Below are 17919 nucleotides of genomic sequence, written 5' to 3'. Positions count from 1 at the left end.
AGTTGTCACACCAACGACTACTTCTACTTCTATGGCTAACGCGTTTAGCAATAAAGTAAAGTAATTTACATGGCGTTCTTCAATGACACGCAGGTCATACAAAAATAAAGACAACTCCTATGGCTCCTGCCGGTTGTCATACTCATTGACATGCAAGTCATGATTCCTATTACAAGAACATGATCTCATACATCACAGTATATCATTCATCATTCATCACAACTTCTGGCCATATCACATCACATGACAATTGCTACAAAAACAAGTTAGATGTCCTCTAATTGTTGTTGCATCTTTTACGTGGCTGCAATTGGGTTCTAGCAAGAATGTTTTCTTACCTACGAATAACCACAACGTGATATTGTCAACTTCTATTTACCCTTAATAAGGACCCTTTTCATCGAATCCGCTCCAACTAAAGTGGCAGAGGCAGACACCCGCTAGCCACCTTATGCAACTAGTGCATGTCAGTCGGTGGAACCTGTCTCACGTAAGCGTACGTGTAAGGTCGGTCCGGGCCGCTTAATCCCACAATACCGCTGAAGCAAGAAAAGACTAGTAGCGGCAAGCAAGTTGACAAGATCTACGCCCACAACAAAATTGTGTTCTACTCGTGCAATAGAGAACTACACATAGACCTAGCTCATGATGCCACTGTTGGAGAACGTTGCAGAAAATTAAAATTTTTCCTACGGTTTCACCAAGATCCATCTATGAGTTCATCTAAGCAACGAGTGATAGGAGAGGGAAGCATCTACATACCACTTGTAGATCGCGTGCGGAAGCGTTCAAGGGAACGGGGATGATGGAGTCGTACTCGCCGTGATCCAAATCACCGATGACCAAGTGTTGAACGGACAGCACCTCCGCGTTCAACACACGTATGGAGCGGACGACGTCTCCTCCTTCTTGATCCAGCAAGGGGGAAGGAGAGGTTGAGGAAGAAGGCTCCAGCAGCAGAACGACGGCGTGATGATGGTGGAGAGGCAGTACTCCGACAGGGCTTCGCCAAGCACTCAACGGAGGAGGAGAGGTGTTGGGGAGGGGAGGGGCTGCGCCTTGGATCAGGTGTTCAGCCCTCCCCTCGCCCCTCTATTTATAGGGGAAGGGGGAAGGGGGCGGCCCCCTCTAGATGAGATCTAGAGGGGGGCGGCCAGGGAGGGGGGCTTGCGCCCCAAGCAAGGGGGGCGCCACCACTAGGGTTCCCCCCCCCAACCCTAGGCGCATGGGCCCAAGGGGGGGGGGGCGCCCAGCCCTCCAGGGGCTGGTTCCCTGCCCCTTGCGGCCCATGAGGCCCTCCGAGAGGGGTGTCCCCTCCTGGTGGACCCCCGGAACCCCTCCGGTGGCCCCGGTACAATACCGATATGCCCCCGAAACTTTCTGGTGTCCGTATGACAACTTCCCATATATAAATCTTCACCTCTGGACCATTCCGGAACTCCTCGTGACGTCCGGGATCTCATCCGGGACTCCGAACAACATTCGGTAATCACATACAAGTCTTCCTAATAACCCTAGCGTCACCGAACCTTAAGTGTGTAGCCCCTACGGGTTCGGGAGACATGCATACATGACCGAGATGGCTCTCCGGTCAATAACCAATAGCGGGATCTGGATACCCATGTTGGCTCCCACATGCTCCTCGATGATCTCATCGGATGAACCACGATGTCAAGGATTCAATCAACCTGGTATACAATTCCCTTTGTCAATCGGTACGTTACATGCCTGAGACTCGATCGTCGGTATCCCAATACCTCGTTCAGTCTCGTTACCGGCAAATCACTTTACTCGTACCATAATGCATGATCCCGTGACCAAACACTTGGTCACTTTGAGCTCATTATGATGATGGATTACTGAGTGGGCCCAGAGATACCTCTCCGTCATACGGAGTGACAAATCCCAGTCTCGATCCGTGTCAACCCAACAGACACTTTCGGAGATACCTATAGTGCACCTTTATAGTCACCCAGTTACGTTGTGACGTTTGGTACACCCAAAGCACTCCTACGGTATCCGGGAGTTACACGATCTCATGGTCTAAGGAAGAGATACTTGACATTGGAAAAGCTCTAGCAAAACGAACAACACGATCCTGTGCTATGCTTAGGATTGGGTCTTGTCCATCACATCATTCTCCTAATGATGTGATCCCGTTGTCAACGACATCTAATGTCCATAGTCAGGAAACCATGACTATCCGTTGACCAACGAGCTAGTCAACTAGAGGCTTACTAGGGACATATTTGGTCTAAGTATTCACACGTGTATTACGATTTCTGGATAATACAATTATAGCATGAAGAAAAGACAATTATCATGAACAAGGAAATATAATAATCCTTTTATTATTGCCTCTAGGGCATATTTCCAACGGCTGGAACAATTATCATGAATAAAAGACAATTTTCTCGAGCCACATGGTGGAATTCGATCCCCTCGAACCGAGCTGTCATTTTGAGGATGGCGTTGCGGTAGGACGCCATTTTCGGATCCTTGGCATCAAAATCTCCGTTTATTTGTGATATTGGAGGTTTGAGTCCCCGCGCACCTCCAGGCATTGAATGCCCATAGATACTGCCATCCGAAGACCATGCAACAAAGCCTCGTATTCGGCTGCGTTGTTGGAGTCTGTGTATAATATTTGGAGTACGTATTGGACCGTGTCTCCGGTGGGGGAAGTCAGGACTACACCTGCTCCCAATCCGGCCAGCATTTAGGTCCATCGAAGTGCATGATCCAATTAGAGTATGAGTCGTACTCTTTAGGGAGTTCGGCTTCTGTCCATTCGGCAACAAAGTCAGCCAATACTTGCGACTTAATGGCCCGCCGTGGTTTGTATGTTATGTCAAACGGAAGGAGCTCGATGGCCCATTTAGCAATCCATCCTGTGGGATCGTGGTTGTTTATTATGTCATTGAGTGGTACTTCGGAGGCCACCGTAATCGAACACTCCTAGAAGTAGTGTCGTAGCTTCCGGGATGCCATGAAGACCGCATATGCTATCTTTTGATAGTGTGGGTATCGGGATTTGCATGGGGTGAGGACCGTGGACACGTAATATACCGGCTTTTGGAGCGGGAATTTGTATCCATCTGCTTCTCGTTCGACGACGAGCACTGCGCTTCCAACTTGATGTGTTGCAGCTATGTACAATAACATAGGTTCGCCAATATTTGGCGGTGCCAGGACTGGATTACTGGCCAATAAGGTTTTTATTCCATCCAGTCCGGCCGCGGCTGCATCAGTCCACATGAAGTGTTCGGTGCGTCGAAGAAGTCGGTAAAGAGGTAGTGCCTTTTCTCCTAATCGCGAGATAAAGCGACTTAAGGCAGCCATGCATCCAGCTAGTTTCTGGATATGCTTGAGGTCTGTTGGGATAGCCAACTGCGACAGAGCTCGGATTTTTGCCGGATTTGCTTCGATTCCTCTATTGGAAACAATGAAGCCGAGCAACTTCCCGAAGGGTACGCCGAAAACACATTTTTCCGGGTTTAGCTTGATGTCGTATGTTCGGAGGTTGTCGAACGTAAGTCTCAAGTCATCTATTAGGGTTTCGACATGTCTTGTTTTTATGACCACGTCGTCCACATATGCCTCCACTGTTTTGCCCATTTGCTTCTCCAGGCATGTTTGAATCATGCGTTGATAGGTTGCGCCGGCATTTTTAAGCCCGAAAGGCATAGTGTTGAAGCAGAAGGGACCATATGGCGTTATGAAGGCCGTTGTGGCTTGGTCGGACTCTACCATCTTTATTTGATGGTATCCGGAGTATGCGTCGAGGAAACATAGTGAGTCGTGTCCTGCGGTGGTGTCGATGATTTGGTCGATGTGAAGGAGGGGGAAGGGATCCTTGGGGCAAGCCTTGTTGAGGTCTTTGAAATCGACGCATAGGCGCCATGATTTGTCCTTCTTTTGTACCATTACCAGAATTGCCAGCCAATCCGGATGCTTGATATCTCTGATGAATCTGGCTTCGAGTAGCTTGGCTAGCTCTTCTCCCATGGCTTGTCGTTTAGGCTCTGAGAAGCACCTAAGAGTCTGTTTGACTGGCTTGTATCCTTTCAGTATGTTGAGGCTGTGTTCGGCCAGCCAGGGTGGGATGCCCGGCATGTCTGAAGGATGCCAGGCGAAAATGTGCCAATTCTCGCGTAGGAAGTCTCGTAGTGCGGCGTCCATTGTGGGGCTCAACTGTGTCCCGATGGAAGCTGCAAGTTCAGTTTCAGATAAGAAACTTTAACTTTCAGAGGCAGAGCATTTATATTAACACGGCCTTTTCAAACAGGGTTAACATCATGTTGGAAGTTTTATTCATGGTCGAAAATGGAACTACCAGCCAGTTAACATCATGCTGATCAACATTCATGCATAGCACATCTTCATATGATGCACAGTGAAAATTCCCACACAATGTCGAGTGTGCGAAACACAGAGAAAACGAGGGACGAACTTTTGGCAAGTGTTGGATGTGGTGTGCATAGATGACAATTGGGACCCACATGTCAATAAAGGCAGAGGCAAAAACCAGCGCTGCTCCTCTCCTCCTAATGCTATACTAACATTGGGGCCCACAGGTTTGTCAACATAGTTACATTTTTTTAGGTGCTTCAACATAGTTACTATAGGAGATAAATTCACAACGAAGTCGTGGAGCTGGTAGGTATCATTTATTATCACTGGGCTAGCAAGTATCAGCTGGGTTTTGGGCTGCCCTATCTAGGCTTTCATTTTTAACATGCGCAGCCCACGACCTCAGATGGGAGGTCCATAGGCATGTTTGTATTTTCTTAAGGGCCCTCATGTATCGACCAGCCTATGGACCTCCCATCCGAGGTTTTATTTTTCCTGAATATCGGCAGCCCAATTTATGTATTTTTTTGAAGAAAACGCAGAAGTCTGTTCTATTTTTCTATATAAGAATAGAAACACCAGGTCCAACTTATGTTTCCCTTCTAACTATATTATATATTTAAATTATTTTATATGTTATTATATATTATTTTTTATTTTCATCATATATTTAACAGATACTTACATATGTAAGAAAACAATATCCCACATCTTATTAACTTATAAAAATAATTTCTTAACAATAAAATCCTGGATTGTTTTGGCACGAAAATCCTAGTGATTGTGTAAAAAATCTTGGTAAGATTTAAGGACGAATGTAATAATATCACTTATTATTTAAATATATTTTTAACAAAATGCTCAGCCCCTTTTTATTTTTTGATAACATTGCTGGCCCAACCCAACATTATAATTAGAATCAGCCCAGCAAAATCTTGTATTTCGAGAAAGTGAAAATGGCCTGTAATTTTTTAGGAAATAAAATAAATGGGCCACATGGACACTACATTATTTGTTCACCCAGCCCAGCTAATGGTTGTAATTCAAAAAAAAGATCAAATTGACTGTAAATTCTACCGCGCAAAAAAAAGACTGTAACTTTTGAAAAAAATGGTTGAAGACGTGCGACACTTTTGGAGGCTGAAATGTAGGCCAATAGGTCGAAGCCAACGCAAGTCGTTGTCAATTTAGTCAACAAATGATTCTGACATGTTAGCCGTTGGATTTACATCCAACGACTGGCATTCATCTTCAATCTCTCGTCTTCTTCCTCCAACGCTGCCGGGACCACGTCCCGCCTCCTGCTGCTAGCAGCTCTCTTAGCATGCTTCGCTATGAAGCGCTACTCCACCGTTGGCCAGGCCATCCCTCCACCCCTCCACACCTCCTGTTCTTCTCCACTGACTGCCGAACCACACCGCACTAGAACCAGTTAACCCTCATACACCTCTCCGCCTGCGACTCTACTCCTGCGTCTTCCCATCTCTGGCTCGTTGCTGTCCGGGGCCTCGCCATCGTCCACCACCTTGGACGTGCTCGGCGCGGCGTGGTCAACTTGGTCAACGAACGACACCATCGGAAGTAGACGGTGCGTGGAGAGGTTGACAGCTGGGTCCATGGTCGCACACAAGGAAATGCCTCCTTATTACGCGCAAAATCATGATTCCTCCACCTGACATCTGGGACCCATCGGATGGGCCTCTGTATTACACAAAAAAACGTGCCCCCCGCTGACAGGTCGGACCCACTAGCTACCTTCGCACGCAAGGAAGTGCCTCCTTATTACACACAAAAAATGAATACTCCCCCTGACAGCTGGAACCCAGCATAGTGGGAGGCTGACTTGTGGGCCTACCAAGTTGACGGGGACGGAGGGCTTTGTTAACTTAGTCAATATGAATGATTCTAGTTCCTGTTATCGTACGATGTTCATCCAACTGCCGTAGTGCTTCTTCAACCTCTGGTCTTCTTGCTCCAGCCGCCCAAACCAGCGCCGGCCGTGCCGCGTGCTCCTGCCTCCTGTGGCCGGCTGTGATGCCGCGGAGGCCTCACCGCCCCCTACTACTCCCACCGCTGGCCAGGCAATCCCTCTACTCACCCACACCCCCTGTTATTCTGCGGCGACAACAGCCTCACACTGCAGCTGCACCAGTGAACCCTCGTACTCCTCTTCGCGTGGGAATCCACTGCTGCGTCTTCCCCGGCTCCGCATCGTCCCCTTCCTAGGCCTGGTCTTCGTCCACCGCTGTGGTACTCTCGGCACGGTGTGGTCAATGTGGTCAACGACCAAATTCCATCGGAAGAGTACTATACATGGAGAGGCTGACAGTTGGGTCCACGGCAGCCGCAAGGAAGTGCCTCCTTATTACGCAGAAAATAATTATTCCTCCACCTGACAGCAGGGACCCACCAGACGTGCCACCATATTTCGCGAAAAAAAGTTTCCCCCCTGACTGCTGGGACCTACCAGCTACATCTTCGCACGCAAGGAAGTGCGTCCATATTACGGGCAAAAAAAGAAGATTCGCCCCCTGACTGCTGGGACCCACCAGCTACATCTTCGCACGCAAGGAAGTGCATCCGGGCAAAAAAAAGATTCGCCCCCTGACTGCTGGGACCCACCAGCTACATCTTCGCATGCAAGGAATTGCCTGACAGTCGGGACCCACCTGGTCGAAGCATACTTAGCATTGTCATTCTGGTCGCGAACGTGTACGTACATACTAGTTGATGTAGAGGCGCGCACTTGTCGTAGTAGAGGCGCGCACGTGTCGTAGTAGAGGCACGCACATAGCATGTACACGTACGTACAACGGCCAGGGTGCAAGAAAGAAAATACGGCCACGTACGTACATACGGGCGGGGTCTCGAACGCCTACTCGCGCATACGTACGGCCAGGGCTCGTGTACATGGTTGGGTTAGAACGAAGAAACCGCGTTGTCGTCGTGTTCATGGGGAGGCAATGGAATGCGTCGTGTTCATGGGAAGGCAATGGAATGCGTCGTGTTCATCGGGAGGCAACGGAACGCGTGGGAGCCAACCGGCTTGGACGGAACAGGCGATGGAAACGAGGCCTGGTGTACCGCAGAATGGAGGAAACGGCCTTGTGTTCGACTGGCCACATTCGAAACGGGATCCTGTTCATCGGGAGGGGTCTGGCGTACCGCAAACGGAGGAAACGGACCTCCTACGGTCGAAACGGGGGTCCTGTTGATCGGGAGGGGTGTGGTGTACCGCAAAACGGACCTCCTACGGTCGAAACGGGGGTCCTGTTGATTGGGAGGGATGTGGCGTACCGCAAAACGGATGAAACGGACTTGAGTTGGAGCGCTACGGTCGAAACGGGGGTCCTGTCCACCGTCGACCTCCTCGAGCCTCCATGATACGTCTCCAACGTATCTATAATTTTTGATTGCTCCATGCTACTTTATCTACTGTTTTGGACTATATTGGGCTTTATTTTCCACTTTTATATTATTTTTGGGACTAACCTATTAACCGGAGGCCCAGCCCAGAATTGCTGTTTTTTTGCCTATTTCAGTGTTTCGAAGAAACGGAATATCAAACGGAGTCCAAACGGAATAAAACCTTCAGGAACGTGATTTTCTCACCGAACGTGATCCAGGAGACTTGGACCCTACTCCAAGAAGTGCCAGAGGCAGTCACGAGGGTGGAGGGCGCGCCCCCCTACCTCGTGGGCCCCCTGGTGCTCCACCGACGTACTCCTTCCTCCTATATATACCTATGTACCCCCAAACGATCAGATGATGAGCCAAAAACCTAATTCCACCGTCGCAACCTTCTGTATCCACGAGATCCCATCTTGGGGCCTATTCTGGAGCTCCGCCGGAGGGGGCATCCACCACAGAGGGCTTCTACACCAACACCATAGCCCCTCCGATGAAGTGTGAGTAGTTTACTTCAGACCTTCGGGTCCATAGCTAGTAGCTAGATGGCTTCTTCTCTCTTTTTGGATCTCAATACAATGTTCTCCCCCTCTCTCGTGGAGATCTATTTGATGTAATCTACTTTTTGCGGTGTGTTTGTTGAGACCGATGAATTGTGGGTTTATGATCCAATATTATCTATGGAAAATATTTGATTCTTCTCTGAATTATTTTATGTATGATTGAGTTATCTTTGCGAGTCTCTTCGAATTATCCTTTTTGGTTTGGCCAACTAGATTGGTAGTTCTTGCAATGGGAGTAGTGTTTAGCTTTGGGTTCAATCTTGCGGTGTCCTTACCTAGTGACAGAAAGGGTTGCAAGGCACGTATTGTATTGTTGCCATCGAGGATAACAAGATGGGGTTTTTATCATATTGCACGAATTTATCCCTCTACATCATGTCATCTTGCTTAAGGCGTTACTCTGTTTTTAACTTAATACTCTAGATGCATGTTGGATAGCGGTCGATGAGTGGAGTAATAGTAGTAGATGCAGAATCGTTTCGATCTACTTGTCTTGGATGTGATGCCTATATACATGATCATTGCCTAGATATGCTCATAACTATGCTCAATTCTGTCAATTGCTCAACAGTAATTTGTTCACCCACCATAGAATACTTATGCTCTTGAGAGAAGCCACTAGTGAAACCTATGGCCCCCGGGTCTATTCTCATCATATCAATCTCTATCGCTTTATTACTTCCTTTGTTTTTACTTTGCCTTTTACTTTTGACTTTGCATCTATCTATCAAAAATACCAAAAATATTATTTATCATCTCTATCAGATCTCACCCTCGTAAGTGACCGTGAAGGGATTGACAACCCCTAATTGCGTTGGTTGCGAGTAGCTATCGTTTTGTGTAGGTACGAGGGACTTGTGCATGGTCTCCTACTGGATTGATACCTTGGTTCTCAAAAACTGAGGGAAATACTTACGCTACTTTGCTGCATCATCCTCTCCTCTTCGGGGAAATCCAACGCAGTGCTCAAGAGGTAGCACTCCACGGGCTACCGTCGACCTCCTCCAGCCTCCACGGGCTCCTGTTCATCCAACCTCCACCGTGCGCTACTCCACCGGCTACTGTTCAACCACCCCTCCACGGGCACCCCTCCACCATCTACTGTTCATCTAGCCCTCCACGGGGTCGTCCTGTTCATCCAGCCCTCCACACCACGGGGTCCTGTTCATCTAGAGGCCACGCCACCGCTCACTATTCATCCAACCCCCCCTCCCCCCACAATGCTCACTGTTCATCCAGAGAGGCTGCATCGATCGACTTGAATTAGCAGTAGTAGCGAAGGAATTGCTCGATCGGGTTCAGTTAACAGCCATCGATCGATCGCTCGGGTTCAGTAACGCGTAGCCTGCAGTGCAATCACTCGGGTTCTGTTAGAGCCCAATGCCTCGCTCGGGTTCATTTAGAGCCAACGCCTCGCACACACGCGCGTACGTGTACGAGAGAAACACGCATCGCTCGGCCCCTAACCGCCCACCGTAACCGAGAACTCCCCGAAATTTTCCTCGCCCTCGCTTCTACCACAGTTTCTCCATCATGGACGGCCCAAAGAATGTCATGCAGCTGCGTCTCCGACCCGCCCAGGAAGAAAAGCCCATTTTCTATGATGATTTTTTGTCATAGAAGTAGGAGCCCACCACATCTATGATGATACCGGGTTTTGTCACAATTATCATCATAGAAGTGTCATATGTATGACAGAAAAAAGTTTCGTTCGGCCCAAAATGTCAAGGATGTGTCTTTTTTTTTGTAGTGCCAGTAGGAGGCTACACGAAAATCCCTCATACCTACACAATCAAATAATAACCTTGCAACCAACGCGATAAAGGGGTTATCAATCCCTTCACGACCACTTGCAAAAGCGAGATTTGATAGAGATAATAATAAAATAAATATTTTTGGTATTTTTATGATATAGATTGAAAGTAAAGATTGCAAAATAAAATAGATTGGAAACTTATATGATGGAAGATAGACACGGGGGCCATAGGTTTCACTAGTGGCTTCTCTCAAGATAGCATAAGTATTACGGTGGGTGAACAAATTACTGTCGAGCAATTGATAGAAAAGTGCATAGTTATGAGAATATCTGGGCATGATCATGTATATACGCATCGCGTCCACGACAAGTAGATCGAAACGATTCTGCATCTACTACTATTACTAGACACATCAACCGCTATCCAGCATGCATCTAGAGTATTAAGTTCATAAGAACAGAATAACACATTAGGCAAGATGGCATGATGTAGAGGGATAAACTCAAGCAATATGATATAAACCCCATCTTTTTATCCTCGATGGCAACAATACAATATGTGCCTTGCTACCACTATTGTCACTGGGAAAGGACACCGCAAGATTGGACCCAAAGCTAAGCACTTCTCCCATTGCAAGAAAGATCAATCTAGTAGGCCAAACCAAACTGATAATTCGAAGAGACTTGCAAAGATAACCAACCATACATAAGAGAATTCAGAGGAGATTCAAATATGGTTCATAGATAAACTTGATCATAAACCCTCAATTCATCGGATCTCGACAAACACACCAAAAAAGAATTACATCGAATAGATCTCCAAGAAGATCGAGGAGAACTTTGTATTGAGATCCAAAGAGAGAGAAGAAGCCATCTAGCTAATAACTATGGACCCGAAGGTCTGTGGTAAACTACTCACAATTCATCGGAGAGGCTATGGTGTTGATGTAGAAGCCCTCCATCATCGATTCCCCCTCTGAAGCGCCAGAAAAGGCCCCAAGATGGGATCTCACGGGTACAGAAGGTTGCGGCGGTGGAAATAGGGTTTCGTGGTGCTCCTGGATGTTTTCAGGGTATTTGGATATATATATAGGCGAAAGAAGTTGGTCAGGGGAGCCATGAGGGGCCCACAAGGGTGGGGGATACGCCTGCCCCCCTGGGCGCGCCCTTCTACCTCGTGGATGACTCGTTTGTTCCTTGACATCCACTCCAAGTCTCCTGGATTGCGTTTGTTCCAAAAATAACTCTCCCGAAAGTTTCATTCCGTTTGGACTCCGTTTGATATTCCTTTTCTGCGAAACACTGAAATAGGCAAAAAAACAACAATTTGGGATGGGCCTCCGGTTAATAGGTTAGTCCCAAAAATAATATAAAAGTGTATAGTAAATCCCATTAAACATCCAAAATAGGTAATATAATAGCATGGAACAATAAAAAATTATAGACACGTTGGAGACGTATCAAGCATCTCCAACCTTAATTCATGCTCGTCCTCGAGTAGGTAAATGATAAAAATAGAATTTTTGATGTGGAATGCTACCTAACATATTGCTCAATGTAATTTTCTTTATTGTGGCGTGAATGTTCATATCCATAAGATTCAAGACAAAAGTTCATATTGACATGAAAACAATAATACTTCAAGCATACTAACAAAGCAATCATGTCTTCTCAAAATAACATGGCTAAAGAAAGCTATCCCTACAAAATCATATCGTCTGGCTACGCTCTATCTTCATCACACAAAATATTTAAATCATGCACAACCCCGATGACAAGCCAAGAAATTGTTTCATACTTTGATGTTCTCAAACTTTTTCAATTTCCACGCAATACATGAGCGTGAGCCATGGACATAGCACTATATGTGGAATAGAATGGTGGTTGTGGAGAAGACAAAAAAGGAGAATATAGTGTCACATCGACTAGGCGTATCAACGGGCTATGGAGATGCCCATCAATAGATATCAATGTGAGTGAGTAGGGATTGCCATGCAACGGATGCACTAGAGCTATAAGTTTATGAAATCTCATCAAAACAAACTAAGTGGGTGTGCATCCAACTTGCTTGCTCACGAAGACCTAGGGCATTTCGAGGAAGCCCATCATTGGAATATACAAGCCAAGTTCTATAATGTAAAATTCCCACTAGTATATGAAAGTGACAACATAGGAGACTCTCTGTCATGAAGATCATGGTGCTACTTTGAAGCACAAGTGTGGTAAAAGGATAGTAACATTGTCCCTTCTCTCTTTTTCTCTCATTTTTTTATTTTGGTGGGCTTCTTTGGCCTCTTTTTTTATTTGTGATTCTTTGGCCTATTTTATTTTCATAAAGTCCAGAGTCTCATCCCGACTTGTGGGGGAATCATAGTCTCCATCATCATATCCTCACATGGGACAATGCTCTAATAATGAAGATCATCACACTTTTATTTACTTACAACTCAAGATTACAACTCAATACTTAGAACAAAATATGACTCTATGTGGATGCCTCGGCGGTGTACCGGGATATGCAATGAATCAAGAGCGACATGTATGAAAGAATTATAAAGGTGGCTTCACCACAAATACGATGTCAACTACATGATCATGCAAAAGCAATATGACAATGATGGAGCGTGTCATAATAAATGGAACGGTGGAAAGTTGCATGGCAATATATCTCAGAATGGCTATGCAAATGCCATAATAGGTAGGTATGGTGGCTGTTTTGAGGACAGTATATGGTAGTGTCGGTGTCAAAACCGGCGGATCTCGGGTAGGGGGTCCCGAATTGTGCGTCTAAGGCTAATTGTAATAGGAGGCAGGGGACACGATGTTTCACCCAGGTTCGGGCCCTCTCGATGGAGGTAATACCCTACTTCCTGCTTGATTGATCTTGATGATATGAGTATTACAAGAGTTGATCTACCACGAGATCATAGAGGCTAAACCCTAGAAGCTAGCCTATGATTATGGTTGTTGTTGTCCTACGGACTAAACCCTCCGGTTTATATAGGCACCGGAGGGGGCTAGGGTTACACAGAGTCGGTTATAGAGAAGGAAATCTACATATCCGAATATCCAAGCTTGCCTTCCACGCAAAGGAGAGTCCCATCCGGACACGGGACGAAGTCTTCAATCTAGTATCTTCATAGTCCAATAGTGAGGCCAAAGTATATAGTCCGGCTGTCCGAGGATCCCTTAATCCAGGACTCCCTCAGTAGCCCCTGGACCAGGCTTCAATGACGATGAGTCCGACGCGCAAATTGTCTTCGGCATTGCAAGGCGGGTTCCTTCTCCGAATACTCCATAGAAGATTTAGAACACAAGGATTGTGTCCGGCTCTGCAAAACAAATTCCACAGACCACCGTAGAGAGCATAATTTTGTACAAATCCAATCCACTGACAGCTTTTCATAGCATGACGTCCCACCACGGCCCAGTCTTTATTCGAACCGTTTTTCACAACCAGCTACCGCACGTAATGTGAGGCGGTTTCCTTGACACATCTTGTCGAAGCAGAGATCGTGTCCCCTTATCACGGGATTCTCGTCAATACGGGTATGGGTAACCCAACCGCGCCATCAATCGTGGCGCTTGGGAAATAAGCGATCTTAACGGGCAAGTGGGGAGGCGCACAGTTTCTACCGCCTTTATAAAGAGATAAGGATTCTCCTCTTTCACCCACTCCTACTTCCTTCTTCGCTCGTCCATTCTCGCACGCTCGAGCTCCAGCGCCCCAGTTCTCACCTTCTCCACGCAGCCAAACATGTCTGGAGTGGGAGGCAAGTGGGTGGCCTCCTCCGTCAAGGAGGAGGACATTATGAAGCTCCGGGCGACCGGATACTTGGCCGCAGATATTGCGCACCGGCTCCCGGACGCAGGGCAGATCATTCCGACTCCGGGACCCCACGAGAGAGTCGTGTTCCTCGCCCACTTCATCCGTGGACTGGGATTCCCCCTCCACCCATTTGTCCGCGGGCTCTTGTTCTATTATGGGCTGGATTTTCATGATCTGGCCCCTAACTTCATCCTCAACATCTCGGCGTTTATCGTCGTGTGCGAGGCTTTTCTCCGCACCAGGCCCCACTTCGGCCTGTTGCTAAAGATCTTCAACGTGAAGCCGAAGATAGTGGTCGGCCAGCAGGCAGAGTGTGGTGGCGCCATGGTGGGCAAGATGCCCAGCGTCACCTGGCTCGAAGGCTCCTTTGCGGAGGCCGTGAAGGGGTGGCAATCGGGGTGGTTCTACATCACCGAGTCGCACGACGCCAACTGGGTGGCGGCCCCCGAATTCCGATCCGGCATCCCTGTGCGGCTCACTTCCTGGAAGAGGAAGGGCCTAGCCTGGGGCGCATCTGCGGAGCTGACCGGACTGCAGAACTGCGTCAAAAACATGATAACCAAGAATATCAAGCTGGTCAATGTGGTCCAGGTCATGCTATTTCGCTGGATTCTCCCGTGTCAGAGACGAGCATTCAACCTGTGGGAGTTCGACGCGTCCCAACACCAAACACTGCAAGAACTCTTCAACACGACGCACAAAGACGTCTGGAAGGTGTTGTTCAAGGCCAGCAAAGTCCCTCCTCCTTCTTCTGAGGACCACGGACTCAGCGCCAAGTGCCACGCCAACGCGGTAAGCATTCTACATTTTGCAAGATGTGCCTTTCCTCAGTATATTCATGGGAGGAGCTTAAGCCATCATATTGATCTAACAGGAATACGTGGGGACGGCGGAGCAGATCGACTGTCCGGCTCCACTGCCTGAAGATCCAGCAACCACTCTCCTGACAGAGATGCTGGTTCCGGCGCCCTATGAGGTGCCGGAGAAGAAGGCCAAGAAGAAGGACACGGGGACCAGGAAAAGTCTCCGGTGCAAGGTGGTGCCGGACTCATCGTTCGAAGACACCAAGGCGCACTCCTCCAACGACAATGAGGAAGAGGAAGATGAAAACCCTCTCCCCCAAAACGAGGGGAAGAAGAAAAGGAAGGCCGCCCCTTCCAAGGAGGCCGAAGGGTCTAAGAAGGGAAGGACCCTCCCTCCGGACCACTCCACACCCGCCGCCTACAGCGAGGAGGAGTGGCTACCCAGGGCTAAGCCCCTGGCGAAGTCGTAAGTATCCGGATGCCATAATGCCCTTTGCACGTTTTTAGCTTTACTTACTATGTGCTACGTCTTGAGCTTGCGTTGGTTTTCCTTGAAGAGGAAAGGGTGATGCAGCAATAGTAGCATAAGTATTTCCCTCAGTTTTTGAGAACCAAGGTATCAATCCAGTAGGAGGCTCCTCAAAAGTCCTACGCACCTACACAAACAAACAAAGAACTCTAAACCAACACAATAAAGGGGTTGTCAATCCCTTCACGGCCACTTGCGAAAGTGAGATCTGATAGAGATAGTATGATAAGATAAATATATTTTTGGTATTTTATAATATAGATGCAAAAAGTAAAGATGCAAATAAAAGTAAATTGAAAGCTTATATGATAAAAGATAGACCCGGGGGCCATAGGTTTCACTAGTGGCTTCCCTCAAGATAGCATAAGTATTACGGTGGGTGAACAAATTACTGTCGAGCAATTGATAGAAAAGCGAATAATTATGAGATTATCTAGGCATGATCATGTATATAGGCATCACGTCTGCGACAAGTAGACCTACTCCTGCATGCATCTACTACTATTACTCCACACATCGACCGCTAAGCATGCATCTAGAGTATTAAGTTCATAAGAACAGAGTAACGCATTAAGAAAGATGACATGATGTAGAGGGATAAACTCAAGCAATATGATATAAACCCCATCTTTTTATCCTCGATGGCAACAATACAATACGTGCCTTGCAACCCTTTCTGTCACTAGGTAAGGACACTGCAAGATTTAACCCAAAGCTAAGCACTTCTCCCATGGCAAGAAAGATCAATCTAGTAGGCCAAACCAAACAGAAAATTTGAAGAGACTTGCAAAGATAACTCAATCATACATAAAAGAATTCAGAGGAGATTCAAATATTTCTCATAGATAAACTTGATCATAAACTCACAATTCATCAGATCTCGACAAACACACCGCAAAAAGAGTTATATCAAATAGATCTCCACAAGAGAGGGGGAGAACATTGTATTGAGATCCAAAAAGAGAGAAGAAGCCATCTAGCTAATAACTATGGACCCGAAGGTCTGTGGTAAACTACTCACAACTCATCAGATGGGCTATGGTGTTGATGTAGAAGCCCTCTGTGGTCGATTCCCCCTCCGGGGAGCACCGGCGAAGGCTCCAAGATGGGATCTCGTGGATACAGAAGGTTACGGTGGTGGAAATTGTTTTTCGTTGGCTCCCTAGATGTTTTCGGGGTACGTAGGCTTATATAGGAGGAAGAAGTACGTCGGTGGCCGCCCAAGGGGCCCACGAGAGAGGGGGCGCGCCCAGAGGGGGTGGGCGCGCCCTCCTTTCTCGTGGCCGCCTCGGCTGTTTCTTGACTTGCACTCCAAGTCCTCTGGATCACATTCGTTCCAAAAATCACGCTCCCGAAGGTTTCATTCCGTTTGGACTCCGTTTGATATTCCTTTTCTTCGAAATACTGAAATAGGCAAAAAAAACAACAATACGGGCTGGGCCTCCAGTTAGTAGGTTAGTCCCAAAAATGATATAGATGTGTAAAATAAAGCCCATAAACATCCAAAAGGGGTAATATAATAGCATGGAACAGTCAAAAATTATAGATACATTGGAGACGTATCAAGCATCCCCAAGCTTAATTCATGCTCGTCCTCGAGTAGGTAAATGATAAAAACAGAATTTTTGATGTGGAATGCTACCTAGCATAATTCTCAACGTAATTTTATTTATTGTGGCATGAATGTTCAGATCCAAATGATTCAAGATAAAAGCTTATAAAACATAAAAATAATAATGCTTCAAAGCATACTAACAAATAATCATGTCCTATCAAAATAGCATAGCCAAAGAAAGCTTATCCCTACAAAATCATATAGTTAGGCCATGCTTCATTTTCATTACACAAAATACTCCCATCATGCACAACCCCGATGACGACCTGAGCAATTGTTTCATACTTTTTAACGCGCTTCAACTTTTTTTCAACTCTTACGCAATACATGAGCTTAAGCCATGGACATAGCACTAAGGTGGTAAAAGATGGTGGTTGTGTGGACAAAAAGAGGGAGAAGATAGTCTCACATCAACTAGGCGTATCAACGGGCTATGGAGATGCCCATCAATAGATATCAATGTGAGTGAGTAGGGATTGCCATGCAATGGATGCACTAGAGCTATAAATATATGAAAGCTCAACAAAAGAAACTAAGTGGGTGTGCATCCAACTCGCTTGCTCACGAAGACCTAGCGCATTTTAAGGAAGCCCATCATTGGAATATACAAGCCAAGTTCTATAATGAAAAATTCCCACTTAGTATATGAAAGTGACAACATAGGAGACTCTCTATCATGAAGATCATGGTGCTACTTTCAAGCACAAGTGTGAAAAAAGAGATTGTAGCATTGTCCCTTCTCTCTTTTTCTCTCATTTTATTTTTTTCTTTTCCTTTTTTCTTTTTTTCTTTTTCTTTTTTTTTCTTTGGCCTTTCTCTTTTTTCTTTTTGGCCTTACTCTTTTTTTTCTTTTTGTAAAGTCCGAAGTCTCATCCCGACTTGTGGGGGAATCATAGTCTTCATCATCCTTTCCTCACTGAGACAATGCTCTAATAATGAAGATCATCACACTTTTATGGATTTACAACTCAAGAATTACAACTCAAAGCTAGAACAAGATATGACTCTATATGAATGCCTTCGACGGTGTACCAGGATATGCAATGAATCAAGAGCAACATGT

The sequence above is a fragment of the Triticum aestivum genome, chromosome 2B (genome assembly GCF_018294505.1).
Source record: "Triticum aestivum cultivar Chinese Spring chromosome 2B, IWGSC CS RefSeq v2.1, whole genome shotgun sequence".
Classification (NCBI taxonomy): domain Eukaryota; kingdom Viridiplantae; phylum Streptophyta; class Magnoliopsida; order Poales; family Poaceae; genus Triticum; species Triticum aestivum.
This window is presented reverse-complemented; position numbering follows the sequence as displayed.